General features: G+C 37.7%; 1 protein-coding gene across 1 annotated transcript in view; it reads right to left on the reverse strand.

Moving 5' to 3' along the window:
- The window catches only part of LOC139469150 (serine/arginine-rich splicing factor 5-like), an 89267-nt gene extending 71040 nt beyond the window's left edge, over nt 1-18227 (reverse strand). The window contains exon 1 of the mRNA XM_071251286.1: nt 18038-18227. The gene's annotated coding sequence lies outside the window, so the exon portion shown is untranslated. The remainder of the gene's footprint in view (nt 1-18037) is intronic.
- Nucleotides 18228-18492: the final 265 nt, after the last annotated feature.

The following is an 18492-nucleotide window of genomic DNA, read 5'->3' on the forward strand; positions in this document are numbered from 1 at the left end:
AATATAATTATAAACTATTTTGACGTGGCTTGGACGGTTTACCGTGCGGTGTGACTTGTGGCTTTGAACGGCCAACAGTGTTGAAATACTTAAACTGGTCACCACTGCGCTTTGCGTTGACAAGCTTTGATGGTATAAAGAAGGATCCCAGCAAGAAATATCAGAGTGACTTCCCTTTGCTTTACGCTCGACGAGGAAAAGAAATCTTTTTTTGTTTGAACTTTTTGTCGAAAAGATCAGCGGTAATAAAAAAAGGGTAGTTTTCATTTTTATTTTTTTTTAACATTTGGACTTTGAAAGAGCGGCGCATCCGTAAACCAACAAATAAAAAAAATGTCGCCTAAACAATATGAGCTAATGACCTCGCTTAAATTTACACTGAGGTTCTCACACCCTTCATAGAGCCAGTTCCTGAGCAGTAAGAGATCTGAACAGACAACTAGTCAGTAGTAATTAGGGAATCATCTTGTGACATGTTTACGGCTAGTGTGTCAGGTCAGTGCTAGCAGTAGCTAGCCTGTATTCAGTTGTAAGAGCCCTCAACAGACCAATGAACCCTTCAGTATAAACTATCAATTTCCACTTTCCCCAGTTTGGCTTTAGCAAGTCTAGAAATAGACAAATATACACTTCCATGGAAGGTGGTAATACATCAATCTATACAGATGTTCAAAGGTCATATAAATCAACCTATGACATTTTATACACAATATCATCATACAATCTACACTTAATGGAATGTTAAGATTTCTTCTTGGTTGATAGTAAATCACATTTCAAACTTGTATCATGGAACTGTTCTGGGTGAACAATACCTTCCAAATGACGTGCTGGTTTTCTTGGGGAATTAGTCAGCAAAGAGCCAGAGTCACAGGAGACTAATTACAATTTTATTTACAAGAACAATTAACAATTTACAATATACTTAGAAAATAACTAAGGGTGCCTCAGAGAGTCAGTACAACACTCTGGGCTGTGGGAGAGAGGTCTGCTTGGTAAGAGAGTCAAACCCCTTCTCTGCTAAAACTTGGCTACAGTATGTATTTAACAAAAATTTGAACAATGAAAAGGAATGTGATTGGTTAATACACGATTGGTTGTGTCCTATGCTAAATGGATGGCTAGACAGAGAGGAATACTAAACCCGGTTAATCCTGTTGGACTGGCACTAATCTTGTTGACATATTTACTGGATGTTTGGAAAGAGATTATGGTGTCATTATAGATGAGCTTGTGTTGGGGCTAATCCTTAATGCACTATAGATGAGCTTGTACAGGGGCTAATCCTTAATGAGTCTTAATTGAAGTAATTGCTGAAATGTTATTCTAATATACCCCGGTAGGTGATGACAGATATACTTAAATAAAATAGTTCAATGTAATCTATAAGACTAAAAGACATATCCTTTGTCTGGGAGATGGGATCTTGATACCTTAGGCTAGCATTTATCTAAAAGCCTCAAATCAATTAAACTATGTAGACGTAACTCTTGTCTTACTGAATAGTATGTCTAGAAAATGCGCTCCCATTACCTTAGGCTAGCAACCATCTAAAAAGCTATAACTGAAACTACTGATATTTTATATATGCATTTTACCTAATGATAATTATTACTTGCTAAACTATAATTATATAAAATGATGTATAAATATTACACCATGATAACTCATAAAAGCACTTGATGTAGATCTAATTATGATAAGATAACTTAGTATAAATGTTAACTATGATAACTTCCCCTCCGTCTGAAAAAGTTTGGACCCCAAACGTGTAAAAATTAAAATAATTATGGCTTAGATGGACAATGTATTAAGTTAAACTGGTAGTATAGTAAATAACAATTATTATAGAGTCCCTTTGATATAAGGAAACATAATAAAAAAAATGCTGTCATCAGGGAATCTGGATGTGGAGCTGGCTTGTCTTGGCACTCTGTACTGGTGGTTTTATGGGTGATGTAGGAGGCCTTGAATTCCACATCCTGGATTGGGGTTGTAAGATAGTTGGCTGCGTCCATTAGGGGTTTTACATGGAAACAAAGAAAAGAGAGTTAGCATGTTCATATAATATGTCATATATAAATACTTACACCGTTTGTCTGTAATAACTAGAAAATAAAACAAATATGATAATTACGATGTAAAAGATCAGTACATAAGTATTACTAAATGGTGTCATGGCCAGGAAGAATGTATTGGCGGCAAACTACAAAAGTATATCATGAGAAAAAAAAATATTAATAAAATATCATTCTATTTTGGGATAGTCATTAGACGCATTATATATACATATATGTGCATGTGCATATAACAAGTGCATTGATTTATTACACGAATAAGGTATACAAAAGGTGTTAGAACTTATGTAAATCCTTTTTAGAATTATTTGTTAGTTTTCGTAACTATTTGGTTTGCCTTTTCTTTGATTTTTGTTCGGTTCAATGCGATAGGGTTTGGTTTATTTTGCTTCGGTACGGTTTGCTTTGCTTCGGTACGGTTTCGGTTTGATTCGGTACGGTTTGGGTTCGATTTCGATTTCGCAGTATGGTTTGCTTCGCTTCGGTATGGTTTCGGTTTGCTTCGGTACGGTTTGGGTTCGATTTCGCAGTATGGTTTGCTTCGCTTCGGTACGGTATGGGTTCGATTTCGCAGTATGGTTTGCTTCGCTTCGGTACGGTTTGGGTTCGATTCGCAGTATGGTTTGCTTCGCTTCGGTACGGTTTGGGTTCGATTCGCAGTATGGTTTGGGTTCGATTTCGCAGTATGGTTTGCTTCGCTTCGGTACGGTTTGGGTTCGATTCGCAGTATGGTTTGCTTCGCTTCGATAGGTTTCTGTGCAATTTGCAGTATGGTTTGGTTTGTGTCTTTTCACTTCGCTTTTGAGATTGGTTGATCAGGTCAATGCTCAAAATTTGCTGTGATACAAATAACTCAGATGATCAGGCTGATGCCATTTGTTCTCAACTGGTGAAACTGGTGACCCAGAGTGAAAAGACTTGACATAAATAAACATAACAAGATACAGCTAATAGCTGTTTCGTGATTTGCACCGTTTATTTAGGAGATTTTGTATTTTGCACAAGAATATTTTCAATTGGCATTCACAGGCATATATGGGGATTTGATCAGTGTATGGTCGATCGGGTCTATAGTGTATGTTTGTAGTACGGTAGTAAAACGTGTTGATGTTTCCCATGTCCCCATGTGGAAAAATAACCCTTTTGGATTTATAGATTGGTAGTTGAGTCGGATCATATGGACGATTATCTACTTTAACGGACCACTTAGAGAGATCCTTCCAGCTATCATCAAGGTAGCGCTGTATGAGGTGGGGAGGAACACTTTCAAAATAGTGTGTATGGTAATCATGATTATCTTCGTTGTTGGTATGTGAGGTCTTGACATAGCAGTCTCCTTGAATAATTTCAATGCCCTTCTCGTAGGTGTTTTGGAATAAACGGATATGGTTTGACATCTAATTCTATGCATGGTTTGGTGTTCTCTTGCTCCACATTCCCTGGCATTGTATTCCCTGACAGAACATTGACTGATTTATTGTCTTGTGCTGAATCCTTTTGGTCGAAAAACTTATGATGCTTTAGTGGACGCTTACATCGTTTACCTGACATACTTCTTTTGAGATGAAATTCTCTCCGAATGGAGTCTGGAATGCTGCTGCCATACTCCCATGTGTTTCCCCTTTCTGGATCCTTCCATTTTACTCTGTAGTAGATTTTGCCGTTTGCTCTCTTGGAACTTACTACTGAGTGTATGTCTTCCGGATTGAAAACCTGAGGGATATCCTTGGTTTGATTACCTGATGTTGGACTCTTGCTTGGAGGTTGTACATGGCTGTAATCAAGTTGTTTTCTCGATTTTGGCTGGTGATACTTACTATTCACTCCTCTTTTCTCTTTGTTTACCTTTTCATTTACCTTGGTTGGAGCACTAGGACCTGGTGTGGCATGATTTTCCTTCATAGTTGCCGTACTGGAACCTGCATGTTTTGCTGTTGTATTGGGAGCAGAGTTTTTCTGTTTTGTTGGGGTCTTTGGCTTCGGACTCTTGTTGCTGGAAGTACCTGCCTTTGTTTTGGAATTGACCAAAACTTTCTGTTGTGGAGGTGATTGATCAGTAGCCTGGTAAGTTGAACTTGTTGATGGGGAATTGTTGCTGTCAAGCTGAGTATCATTGACTGGTTCCTCGTTGTCATCCATGACTCCTGAATCTGTGTTACTGGTGTCATTGAGGTATGGTTCTGGAGGATACTGTGGACGATCAGCAGGATCAAAATACGGCTTCAGACGGTTGGCACGGACCAGTGGTTTGTGTATTTTGTCGTCAGAACTTCGGCGTAGTTTGTAGGTATAATTTGGACCTGTATGGATGATATAATAGCTACCATACCACTTTTTGGTTAATTTGTTGGAAAGGCCTTTTTCAACTTTTTGACAGTAAAGCCAAACTCTTTGACCTGGGGTGAATTCTGGTTCTTTACCCTTTCGATTATATTGTTCTGAATACACCTCCTTAGCCCGAGCAGTGTTTTCAGCTGCAATTGTTCTAGTGATTTCCAGTTCCTCAAGCAAATTTGAAAGATAACTTTTGTTATTGTGGCCTAAATTTTCTTTTGGAATTAATGCTACATCTTGTGGAGCTCTCATTTCTCGGCCAAAAGGCATAACGAATGGGGATTTTTGTGTTGATGAATTTGGGGCCATCCGATAGGCCATCATGATGCCAGGAATAAAACGGGGCCAATCATTTTGAGACTTGTTACAATAGGCTCTTAGTGATTGATTGATATAAGAGTTGAGCCTTTCTACACAGCTGTTTGTTTGAGGATGGTATGGGCTGGTATGGGTAAATTTAATTGCCAAAAGTTCACAAATTGCTTTGATTAGTTTGGACCTGAAGTTCTGACCTCTGTCTGAAATTAAGGTCCTTGGAGCGCCATACCGACAAAATATTTCTCTGACGAGAACATCTGCTACTTCTTTGGCTTCTTGGGTCCGAAGTGGAAAGGCTTCACACCATCTAGATGATGCATCCGTGATGACCAAAATGTACTTGTACTCATCTGGTGTTGTTGGCAGGGGACCGAGAATGTCTACGTGCCATTGGGTGAAGACTTCTTCTACAGGTAGTGGACGAAGTGGTGCCTTCTTGCCATGGTAGTGCCTCTTTGTCTGTTGACATACCTCACATGTCTGGACATAAGTAGCAATATCGCTGTACATTTTGGGCCAGTAGTACTTAGGTCTCATGGTGTTGTGCATCCTTTCTTTCCCATGGTGGCAACCGCCAAACTCTGAGTCATGATAGGATTGCAGGACTTGATTTCTGAGGGTTCTTGGGACTGCCAGCTGTTTAATGAACTTGTCTGCATGGCCTTTCTGTCTTTGTGGAACAAATCTGTATAGGATGCCTTCATCAATTTCAAAAGTATTGGCTTCAATAAGAATCTTTTGACGATCCTTTTCATTTTGTGGAAGGACATCATCCTCTTTGTAGTCAAAGATTTGGATGAAATCTGGACAAATCCTTTGTAGGTGACGTAAATTTGGATGTTCTTTTATACTTACTTCAACCAATGTGTCTTGGGTAACATCAGCATTTGTAGCATGTAATGCTGCGACAACATTAACTGGTACTGACTGATAATCCTCTTCATATTCAAAGGTGACTGACCAATGTGTTGTCTGTGTGTCTGATTCTAAGTGATTGACAATAGGTGTGCAATTATCCTCAGTCTGAGTTGTTCGTGTGACCTGTGTGGATGAATGGGTGTTTGGCAAGATTGTACTGCTAGTTGATTTGCTTTGCTGAGTTGAAGTTACTGAGAAGACTGTTTTCTCAGCATCTTCTTCTGTCTGATCATTACCGTTAATATTTTCCTCATATTCCCTGTGTGAGAGAGCATCGGCATTCCCATTGGCTTTGCCGCTGCGGTGAACAATGTCAAAAGTGTAGGTAGAAAGTTCCAAAGACCATCGCCTAACCTACCTCCTTGATGGATTTCAGCCATTTCAATGCTATATGATCAGTGTAGACTGTGAATTTGGAATTTGCAAGGTATGGACGAAAGGATCTAATGGCTTCAACTAGAGCTAAGCCTTCCTTTTCTGTAATGCTCCAGTTCTTTTCGCTGCCATGAAGAGCTCTACCACCAAACAATGTTGCCTGTTTGAGATAGTAAAATACTTGCTCCAAATGTTGGAGATGCTCTTCAAAGTTTTTGCTGTAAATTATCAAATCATCAATGTAAATCAGCGCAACCTTAAAAAGCAATTTTCTTAGCACCTTGATCATGAGCTGTTGAAAACAAAGTGGAGAATTTGTCAAACCTTGGGGTAAACGTTTGAACTGATAAAGGCCTTGATGGGTGACGAAAGCAGTTTTATGCTTTGAAACTTCATGTAATGGCACTTGGAAGAAGCCATTGGCAAGGCCTAAAGTAGAGAAGATCTTAGCTTGTGCATTGGCGATGTTATCAACAACATCATCAAAAACAGGAAGAGGCCATGACATTGGTAAAGTGACAGAATTCAACTTTCTGTAGTCACAAACAAATCTATATGAGCCATCGCGTTTCTTGACTAGGATAATGGGAGCTGAATACATAGAAGTAGACTCCTCGATCAAATCATACTTCAGAAAATCATCTATAAGTTCTTCAGTGACTTTTTGGAGATTGGCGATATGGTCTACACTTAACGGGTGGGTGGTCGCCAGTGTCAATGATATGTTGGTGCATGTCAGTCTTTCCTAAATCTGCAAGACTCGTTGAAAACATGTCTCTATTTTGTCCCAAAAATCTAAGTAGTCTGTGTCGTTGGTCTGGAGTCAGTTGTGTATTGGTCAAATCAAATCCTAATTCTTGTGCAATTTTAACATAATCCCTGGTGTCATTGTCTCTCTTCTCATTGTCAGTGTTAACGGTACTGATGAATGGTTGGTCAGAGTCGATTGCATAAACAGAGTCTTGGTCAATGTAACTAAATTTGCCTACAACTGTACCCTTGTCAAGAACCTTTTCTTCTTGGGAAGGATTCATAAGCCTAAATGTAGCAGTTTTGCTTTTCACTTTGGAAAGAGTTCTACCACCTGCTACTTCAGAATGAGCAGTGAGGGAAGCAATGGGTTCAATGAGGATGAGGGAATCCTCTTTGGTCTCTGATAGTCTGACCTTGAAATGAATTTCACTCTGAGGGGGGATGTAAATCTGATCTATTGTTTTTGCTAATCCACTAATCTCTTGCACTGAATTGGCTATGAAATTGATATATTGCCTATCTGAGGTGCTGTTGTTAAGTATCAAGGAATGACAGCTATAATCTAAGACTGCATCATTGTCATCAAGGAGGTTTTCACCTAGTATCACTGCCTCTGGAAGCGTAGGCAGAATATGGAATCTTTGAGAAAATTCCTGACACAAAATCTAACACAACTGAACCTAACACTTTATGCAATTCGCCGCCAACACCTTTAACCTGTGGAAAGGGTGAGTTTCCAAGAGTAAGGTTTTCAAAAGCTGTGCTCAGAAAAGCAGACGAAATACAACAAATGGATGCCCCTGTATCTACTAAACAATTTGTTGTTTTTGTGCCAAATTTTGCCTGAATTACACTGTTGGCAAGGGGCGTAACTAAAGACACTGTTGGAATTTCACTTTCAAAGTTACTTTCCATACCAGACTCCATATTTGCCATGACACTTATTAGTATGTACCGTACTAAATTAAAGAAAGACAAGTAATCAACAATGTAGTACTTACAATATTTGAAGACTTTTTCTTCCTTTGTTGGTGTCTTTGCAGGAGTTGGTTGTCTTTAATCCAGTGTTGAGGTCAGAGGTAGATGCAGCTTGCTTGTTATTCCATCAGATGATCACGGTTGGACATGTCCTCCAATGGGTTCTTGTAGCTGGTTGTAGTTAGTTCCTGGACTCCGTGGTTCCGAAAACAATGATTCTCCGCCAAATTATCATGGAACTGATCTGGGTGAACAATACCTTCCAAATGACGTGCTGGTTTTCTTGGGGAATTAGTCAGGAAAGAGCCAGAGTCACAGGAGACTAATTACAATTTTATTTACAAGAACAATTAACAATTTACAATATACTTAGAAAATAACTAAGGGTGCCTCAGAGAGTCAGTACAACACTCTGGGCTGTGGGAGAGTGGTCTGCTTGGTAAGAGAGTTAAACCCCTTCTCTGCTAAAACTTGGCTACAGTATGTATTTAACAAAAATTTGAACAGTAAAAAGGAATGTGATTGGTTGATACACGATTGGTTGTGTCCTATGCTAAATGGATGGCTAGACAGAGAGGAATACTAAACCCGGTTAATCCTGTTGGACTGGCACTAATCTTGTTGACATATTTACTGGATGTTTGGAAAGAGATTATGGTGTCATTATAGATGAGCTTGTGTTGGGGCTAATCCTTAATGCACTATAGATGAGCTTGTATTGGGGCTAATCCTTAATGCACTATAGACGAGCTTGTACAGGGGCTAATCCTTAATGAGTCTTAATTGAAGTAATTGCTGAAATGTTATTAACAACGGGTGTGGGTCCGGCGTTGATTAATGTACAGTTTGCATACTCGTATATGCAAGAGGCCGACATATGGTTCTCAGTAGGAAGTGACAACTTGGTGACGATGGCTTGCGGTATATACAGTTCTACTTTATACATGTTGATATATACATACAAAAGACACTATGTGCCTGGTCAGCACATAGTGGTAGTGGTTGTTGTCTAGGTGCCCCGGAGCACCCAGCCTAACCCTAGCTAGGCTAAGGGTAAGACCTTTCTTTCTCCTTTTCTCCTCTCTGGACCAAGGCTTATATAGCCAAGGTCACCTGACATTTAGTAAGTAATAAATATAAATGTAAACAGTAAATCATCAGTGACATACTTGCACATCCTGTTCAGGATGGCAGACCGTCGATGTACACAAAAATGGGGATTAACAAATAGGATTAGCATCTAATAAATAACACCAATTAAGTGTTTCAAGGCATATAGATGTCATGGCTCCAGGGTAATGAGCCTTTGCAATCAAATGTTCTTCAGACAATGGACGTCGCTATGACAACTTACCTCCGTTTCGTGAAGCTTGGACCCCAAGCTTACATGAGTCCAGATTGATATGTGTGAACTTTTTCACCAAGGAAAACAACCATGCAAATGTGATCAAAATCAGTTATATGAAATCCTTATGCAACAAATATATCTATGCAATGACGGTATGAAAGTGATCATCTAGCCAATTTGAATTAGTGCCAGTTTGAAAACTAACCAAGTGATCTTTATAATGTGCAATTTCACTACAAGGTAATTACTGCTTTGCACAGATTCAATAAATATATATCAATGAAGGTTTTTTTGAATTCAGAAGTCTGGCTTGGCGTTGCGACTCAGTACCGAATAGTGATAATGAGTAATGTCATAAAAAGTACAAATTAAAAATCTCAGCAAATATTTCGCATAAAGAAAGTTGAAACCAGGAGTCTAGCTTTACCGCGTGACTCAAACGGTACTTGTGGGTACTATTGCCCTTTTAAGTACAATGGGTGCTCTTCCCGTGTCTTTGACGGAGCTTGCCCAGATATTTAGGGTGCGATGCCAAAGAAAAAAAATCCTTAATTCCGACATCAAAATTCTGAAATGGTGAATACTGCTGTGCTGTTAATTACTTAATACTGACATACAATAAACATATGTGTAGGGGTGGCTCACCTAAGAATATCCCTAATCTGAATTCAAAGTCCTACAAAATACATTCAATTTTGTACCAAACTGTGCACATTAATTACTTGTAACAAATGACAAATTTTGTCGTTTAGATTTTTGAAATTACGAGTCGAGCTTAGAGGTGTGACTCCATAACCCTACAGCTTAGGTTTGTCTGGGCCCTAGCTGCAACTATATGTCTGGCGTGGCCTGGAGACATTTCAAAGATTCCCTACACAATAACTTCAAAGATCTAGCTTGACTAAAGATGTAATTTGGAGTATATTGCACACATACAAAACTGAATTTTGGAAAGACACATTTTGGCATTAATATACTGGCTTTGATAAAACATACCTGGTTGCACTATTCAACAGTCAAACAATATATATCCTTGATTGAGTCCATGTAAGTAAACACAAATTAGTAAGTCCCAATGAGATATCTTGTACACAGTGTCCATCTTGTAGGTGCCCGTGAGGCGGCTTCTGTATTGTGCAGGGTCTGCATGAAGATGGCTGTGGTTGGGTCTCTGTGGGATAGGCGTGTATACTTCTTTTCTTTGGTCCTGTGCAGTGTGCAGGAATGACATCTTGAAGGGGAAGTCTTGGCAGTGTTGCTAAGATATTTGAGCAGGGAAGGTTTGGGATCGGAGAACTTGTTCTTGATCAGAGAAGTTCTTGTTCTTTCTTCAATCTTGTTACAGGCTGTTTCTTCGTTCTTGGTGATTGGCCTTCAGGAAGGTAGTATATCCTTTTAATAAGAGACTATCACTTCCTACAGTTTTGTGAACCATATGCTATGCTGCAAAGAGGTACAGGAAAGGACGGACTAAGAAGTTTGTCATACCCGATAGCTCCACCAAATTAACAACGGGTGTGGGTCCGGCGTTGATTAATGTACAGTTTGCATACTCGTATATGCAAGAGGCCGACATATGGTTCTCAGTAGGAAGTGACAACTTGGTGACGATGGCTTGCGGTATATACAGTTCTACTTTATATATGTTGATATATACATACAAAAGACACTATGTGCCTGGTCAGCACATAGTGGTAGTGGTTGTTGTCTAGGTGCCCCGGAGCACCCAGCCTAACCCTAGCTAGGCTAAGGGTAAGACCTTTCTTTCTCCTTTTCTCCTCTCTGGACCAAGGCTTATATAGCCAAGGTCACCTGACATTTAGTAAGTAATAAATATAAATGTAAACAGTAAATCATCAGTGACATACTTGCACATCCTGTTCAGGATGGCAGACCGTCGATGTACACAAAAATGGGGATTAACAAATAGGATTAGCATCTAATAAATAACACCAATTAAGTGTTTCAAGGCATATAGATGTCATGGCTCCAGGGTAATGAGCCTTTGCAATCAAATGTTCTTCAGACAATGGATGTCGCTGTGACATTATTCTAATATACCCCGGTAGGTGATGACAGATATACTTAAATAAAATAGTTCAATGTAATCTATAAGACTAAAAGACATATCCTTTGTCTGGGAGATGGGATCTTGATACCTTAGGCTAGGATTTATCTAAAAGCTTCAAATCAATTAAACTATGTAGACGTAACTCTTGTCTTACTGAATAGTTTGTCTAGAAAATGCGCTCCCATTACCTTAGGCTAGCAACCATCTAAAAAGCTATAACCAAAACTACTGATATTTTATATATGCATTTTACCTAATGATAATTATTACTTGCTAAACTATAATTATATGAAATGATGTATAAATATTACACCATGATAACTCATAAAAGCACTTGATGTAGATCTAATTATTATAAGATAACTTAGTATAAATGTTAACTATGATACTTGTGACCAGAACCTGAGTGCTATGGGTCAATATTTCTAATTTTAAGAGATTTTTTGCTGTTTTATTACTCATATCCCCACGACCAGAAATGGGATAACACCTATAAAATCTACAGTTAACGGAATCTGAAGATTTTCTTTTCGCTGCAGATAGTAAATCACATTTCTAGCTTGTGAGCAGATTCTGAATGCTATGGGTTAATATTTCTAATTTTAAGAGATTTTTTACAATTTATTACTCCTATCCCATTGGCCAGATATAGGATAACGCCTTTAAAGTCTACAATTAATGGAATCTTAAGATTTTTTCATGACTACTGATAGTAAATAACATTTGAAACTTGTGAGCAGAATCTGAATGCTAGGGGTCAATATTTCTATTTTTAAGAAATTTTCTACTATATTATTACTCATCTCACCTCAACCAGAAATGGGATAAAGTCTATAAACTCGACAAATAATGGAATCTTAAGATTTCTTCTTGGCTGATGATAGTGAATAGCATTTATAGCCAGTGAGCAAAGCCTGAAGGCTATGAGTCAAGACTTCTAATTTTAAGAGTTTTTCTACTATATTATTATTCATATAACCTTGACCAGAAATGGATAACACCTATAAAATCTACAATGAATGGAATCTTAAGATTTCTTCTTGGCCGATGATAGTAAATAACATTTCAAACCTGTGAGCAAAGCCTGAACACTTTGAGTCAAGATTTCTAATTTTAAGAGATTTTTTTACTATATTATTATTCATGTAACCTTGACCAGAAATGGGATAACACCTTTAAAATCTACAATTAATGAAATCTTAAGAATTCTTCTTGGCCGATGATAGTAATTAACATTTCAAACCTGTGAGCAAAGCCTGAAGGCTATGAGTCAATATTTCTAATTTTAAGAGTTTTCCTACTATATTATTATTCATATAACCTTGACCAGAAATGGATAACACCTATAAAATCTACAATGAATGGAATCTTAAGATTTTCTTTTTGCCGCTGATAGTAAAGCACATTTCTAGTTTGTGAGCAGAATCTGAAAGCAATGGGTCAATATTTCTAATTTTAAGAAATTTTCTACTATATTATTATTCATCTCCCCTCAACCAGAAGTGGCATAAATGAAATGCTTTCAAGAATGAAAGGAATCTTGAGAGTTTTGTTTTCTGAACATTGAATGAGTTAGGTTTAACACCGCTTTTAACATTATTCCAGTTATGTCACGGTGTGTCAGCTTAATGTGGGAGGAAAGCCCGAAGTGATGGTGCTGACAAACCTAGAAGCATCATTGGGGCGAACCGAGATTCGAACCCACAATCATAGGTTGCTGGCGGATCCAAGGAACGCAACTCTGCACAGTGAATCGCGGCGCCTTAGATGACACGGCCACCCGTGTCCCTTCTAATTTTAAGAGATTTTTTACTATATCATCACTCATCTGTCCTTGACCAGAAATGGGATAACACCTTTAAAATCTACAATTAATGAAATCTTAAGATTTCTTCTTGGCTGATGACAGTAAATCACATTTCAAACCTGTGAGCAAAGCCTGAACACTATGAGTCAAGATTTCTAATTTTAAAAGATTTTTTTTACTATATTATTATTCTTATCACCCCGACCAGAAATGGGATAACACCTTTAAAATCTACAATTAATGAAATCTTAAGATTTCTTCTTGGCTGATGACAGTAAATCACATTTCAAACCTGTGAGCAAAGCCTGAACACTATGAGTCAAGATTTCTAATTTTAAAAGATTTTTTTTACTATATTATTATTCTTATCACCCCGACCAGAAATGGGATAACACCTTTAAAATCTACAATTAATGAAATCTTAAGATTTCTTCTTGGCTGATGATAGTAAATAACATTTCAAACCTGTGAGCAAAGCCTGAACACTTTGAGTCAAGATTTCTAATTTTAAGAGATTTTTTTACTATATTATTATTCATGTAACCTTGACCAGAAATGGGATAACACCTTTAAAATCTACAATTAATGAAATCTTAAGAATTCTTCTTGGCTGATGATAGTAAATAACATTTTAAACCTGTGAGCAAAGCCTGAACACTTTGAGTCAAGATTGTCTAATTTTAAGAGATTTTTTTACTATATACATGTATTATTCATGTAACCTTGACCAGAAATGGGATAACACCTTTAAATCTACAATAAATGGAATCTTAAGATTTTCTTTTGGCAGATGATAGTAAATAACATTTCAGACTTGTGAGGAGAATCTGAATGCTATGGATCAATATTGCTAATGTTAAGAGATTGTTGTCTATATTATTACTCACATCCCCTCGACCAGAAGTGGCATAAATGTAATGCTTTCAAGAATGAAAGGAATCTTGAGAGTTTTGTTTTCTGAACATTGTCATTCACATTTACAACCTTTGAGAAACATGTACTTTGACAATAAGCTTTGCATATTGAAACTACATAGTTTTAAAAAAAGCTTGGTCCCCTTCACAGCTGTAATAGGCTAACTGATCATCATGGAGGGACTGACTGCACAATGTATGACATTGTGCTAGGTCTGTACCTGCCTTGATAGAAATCACAGAAAAAAAAGTAAAAAGTAAAGGTATAATGACTTACCTACACATTCTCGTCTTTCAAAGAAATATTATCTTAGAAACTTCAACCACTTGGCCTTCAACAGCAAGGACCAGACGACCATTTTGATCAAGTTGTAAAGGGAGGATAACTCTTACTGTTGCTTTGTCTTGCAAATATTAATGTCAATGATGACAGAGCTTGAGATAACAAGTTCAGTTCTCCATTAGTAATGGGTTTATTAAATATATGTTATCTGTCTTAAGTTGGTAATTTTGAAACCTTTCTAAATATTTCAATCATATTAAATAATATCATTTAGATTCCATATGGTCTCCCCAGAAATATGAGGACATTTTGCTGGCAAAAGGGTTATGAAAGCTTCAACATATATATGTCAATAAGCTACCAGGAATGGTTCAATGAGTTTCCCAGTTATTTTAATGCTGACCAGGAAGGAGATTTTGTCATACCGGGTATTACATATGGTATTTGTTCCTTTAAAACAATGAGAAAAAGAATAGGGTGGTGGGTGAATCAAAGGAACATTAAAGAAATCTTTTTCAACAAGAGAAATCTTTTTCAACAATTTCTACTCTAATATTTCTATATGTAATTAGTTTTTTTTATTTTTTAAGTTAGACTTCTAAGATGAAACACAAACACTCTCACATCCTGCATCTGCTATGCGTGGAAGCAGTTACATGTACCTCCACCATTAATATAAAAAATAGTCGCTTTTATCATTATGTACACAATAATCAAATGGAGTGATTTTGAATAATTGTTACCACTAAAATCTATCATGATAATGAGAGCAATATTTACAAAAAATGACTTTGGGACTTGAGAATACAAACAAAAATACACGCATCAGTTGCCAGAGGGCTGTGAGGTGTTGGGGCTTAGAAATCCCTTGAATAGTACAAATTTAACTGTACCCCTTTCAACTCTGACATGTTGAGTATTCATTGTTTGATGTTTAATGACACGCTTAGTTATATTCAAAATAATTAATATTATTATATTGATGTACATACCCTCCCACATATATTTTGTGAACATCATGGCCTATTGTACAATGTCATGAGTATTTATTCCTAGACATTTACCTGGTGTGTTACTGTGTATGAGAAGAAATATGTCCAACTCTCATAACTTGTTTGATAGGCATTACTTAGAAGCTGACGGATGACAAGATAGACACAAATTTTATGGATATTTACAGTATTAAAGAAGTTGTTATCCATAAAAATTGTGTCTATCTTGCAACTCTCATAACTCTTGAAAAATAGCATAACACAAACATCCTAGGAACTTGAATTATTACGCTTGTATCCCCACCAATGAGTGGCATAACATCTTTAAAATACATAAATTAGAGAATAATTTTTTTTTCATTTGGCTTTTGCTATTTTGTAGGAAACAATGTGTTCAGAAGTGGCCAAGATAGCTATTTAACAGAAAAGTTACTCTGTTATTAAACATGTCACCACCTCACAAAGGTTATGATATGATAGACAATTAATTAATACATTTGGGAGTGATATCATGGTTATAAATTAAACATGGCACTGGGCAGTAATTACAGATAATAAGCAACACGACCATTTTTATAGGAATTGCATTTTTTCATGAGCGATCTGCATAAAAAGAAGAAATTGTATTCCGCTTTAGTTCCGCATTACCACTTTTATACGTTGCTATATTTAGCTGCAAATGTCGGACATCGAGTCAGTAGCATTGCCATTGGCGCACTTTGCAGAACGGAGTAAAAATACAAAACACAAGAAGTGCAGATGATTTTGCTCTTATTAAATGTTTGTCAATTAAACACATAGTTGCATGCCAGAGATATAATTCTCTACGGTGTTTATCCCAGTTCTGGTCGCTACAAACGTGGCCTCTGACAGAAGATCCAATCACATCGGTTTGTATTAAAGGGCAGTGTTCTACAAAAACCACATTCTTTACTTACTGAAGAATGTTCTACATCAGGGTGACATCACTAACCCGTCTCCATCTGAAGGAGTGTTAGGATTGAGTCTAGCAACTCTACTTCGCGGATACACAGCTGTCAGATATTTAATTCGGCTTGATTCGAAGTGCCACGGGTTGGTATATATTTTGAATCGCTTTAGACGTGGCAACGGGAGTGACACAGCTATCAGGAATGTGATGAGGATGGAGTAGATGCAAACAGGAAGCTCTGGTCTGCGCAGTGGTAATTGTCAGAGTTTAATACATTGAAAACGTCGGATAACTTCAAAACCCAGGCATATACATGTCTGCCTAAAATGATGACTCATTTGCTGCAGTTCCCGTTTCTTAGTCTACGTACTCATGTACACAGGCTAACTTAATTACACGGGCGGGTCCATCCCAGCCTATCTATGTTGCAGTCCCATGGATAGTCGCCATTCATTTCATTTTTCATATTTATCCTACATTCATCTACCGGATTGCATGCAAGCCAGGCGGCACTCTGGGAATTCTCATATTGGCCACATGGCATGAAGGAATTGTATGTGTATACAATCTATAGCATACCAATTTTGTTGACGTATAAAAACACATATAACAAAAATAGTGATCAATTGACAACTGTTTTGGCTAACAAACGCAAATTGTTTCTCGAAGTATTTTCATTCGTCTTCTTTTCTATTAAGAGCACACCAATCCTTTAAAAAACAACCGCATCCTCACTTGATGGGTAGAGGCGCACGTAGTGGGGATCCGTTCCCAATCTATGGCACATCAAACGTTCAAATAATATGTTTGAAACGAAAATATTTTATGTCAAGTTTAAAATTATCTTGCATGGTTTTAGAAGGACCTTTACAGGTCGTGCTAACCATGCCCATTCCCTTTCACTAAAAAGTACATGTTACAGGAGCCCTTTGTAAAATCGTTATATTTATAGCATAAGTGCATAACGAAATATACTAAACAAGCTCCTTAAGTTACGCGTGTCACGCTCCCGTGTGCCGCCTCTGTATGTCACAATGAAACTTAATACCATATACATCCTCTAAACAAGTTCCTCATGTTCGGCTTGCCGTGTTCCCGCGTTCCCATGTTTCACATTCATCAGTGTCCGTTTCTCATAACAAGTGGCCACTCCCACACACTGTCTCTTAGACCGACATTTAGTAAACAAGTTCTTTTATTTGAGAACATATATCTACAAAGTAGAAAAAACATAAGATCTAAATTTAGCTCAGAAAAATCTGAATTCCAGGGCTAAGGAAATTTAAACTTGCCATCTGGACTAATTTCCTCAAAGGCTTATGCAAGTATAGCATATGGCCAACATATTAAATGTCATTAAATCTAATAAGCCTATGAAATTTGTCTCCTTACTTAGAATAGCCAAGGAGAAGCACCGAATGTGGCAGTGAGTTTTTGTGTATTGGATCAAGGCTAAACATCTGTGCCGACAGTGAGGACAGCCAGTGGCAGGAATGAGTGGGGGAAGGGGACTGTCAAGGGGCGAGGGGTGAGGGGTGAGGGTTGAGGGTTGAGAGGCTTGTGTGTGAGGTACCACGTTACATTGTGATGTGAAGAGGCGGCGCGAGAAACACGACACGCGGAACTTAGGGTATATTTTTAGACCGTCTCCTCGCTGACGTCCACCAAGTATTGTTTGAACGGTGGTCGGTAATATTGGTATTTCCGCCGATACAGCCTAAACCAAGAAGTGATCTGTTTGCCTATTCAGTGTGACACAATCTAGACATTGTGGGCTAATTCAAATCTGCAACCCCGTTAATATTCTGTTAGTCAAATTCTAATACATCTTGTTTGTGCCGCACCCAGCAACACTCCAGGTTTATGACAGCGGTCTGTAAATAATCGAGTCTCTAGTATATACATCTGTTATTGGTATTATAAGCAACGACTCTTACCGTTTGTGTATGATGTCACGAAATCAACCAAGTCACGGAGCCTGACACCCGATCCACATAGTCGCCAAGCTCGAACGACTAGCATAGGTTTCTGTGGGCCAGTTCAAAGTCAGAATCTCGACAGGAGTGTTAGGTGTTTTAGAATAATTGGACATGAAATGAAGATTCACGGTAAACAGTGTGCATCTTGTACCATGACTTGTGATATATAAAGTCCAAAGTGTTGCAAATTTTATTGCATTTCCACTAATTCTGAAACAAACATAAATACCTCAAACGGTCAGTCGTCATGGAACAAAAACACACATTATAAGTAATACAAAACACAAATATGTAAGGACAAACATCATGCAGGATTATATTTTTTCGTGCTTTCGCGAAGATTTTCCTTCCCAAAATGTTAACAGATGAACAGTACGGTTATAAAGTATATCTTTTGCCCCAGCATATCTAAT

Source organism: Haliotis cracherodii, unplaced genomic scaffold, assembly GCF_022045235.1.
Source record: "Haliotis cracherodii isolate W230 unplaced genomic scaffold, xgHalCrac1.p SCAF_2, whole genome shotgun sequence".
Taxonomy (NCBI): Eukaryota; Metazoa; Mollusca; class Gastropoda; order Lepetellida; family Haliotidae; genus Haliotis; species Haliotis cracherodii.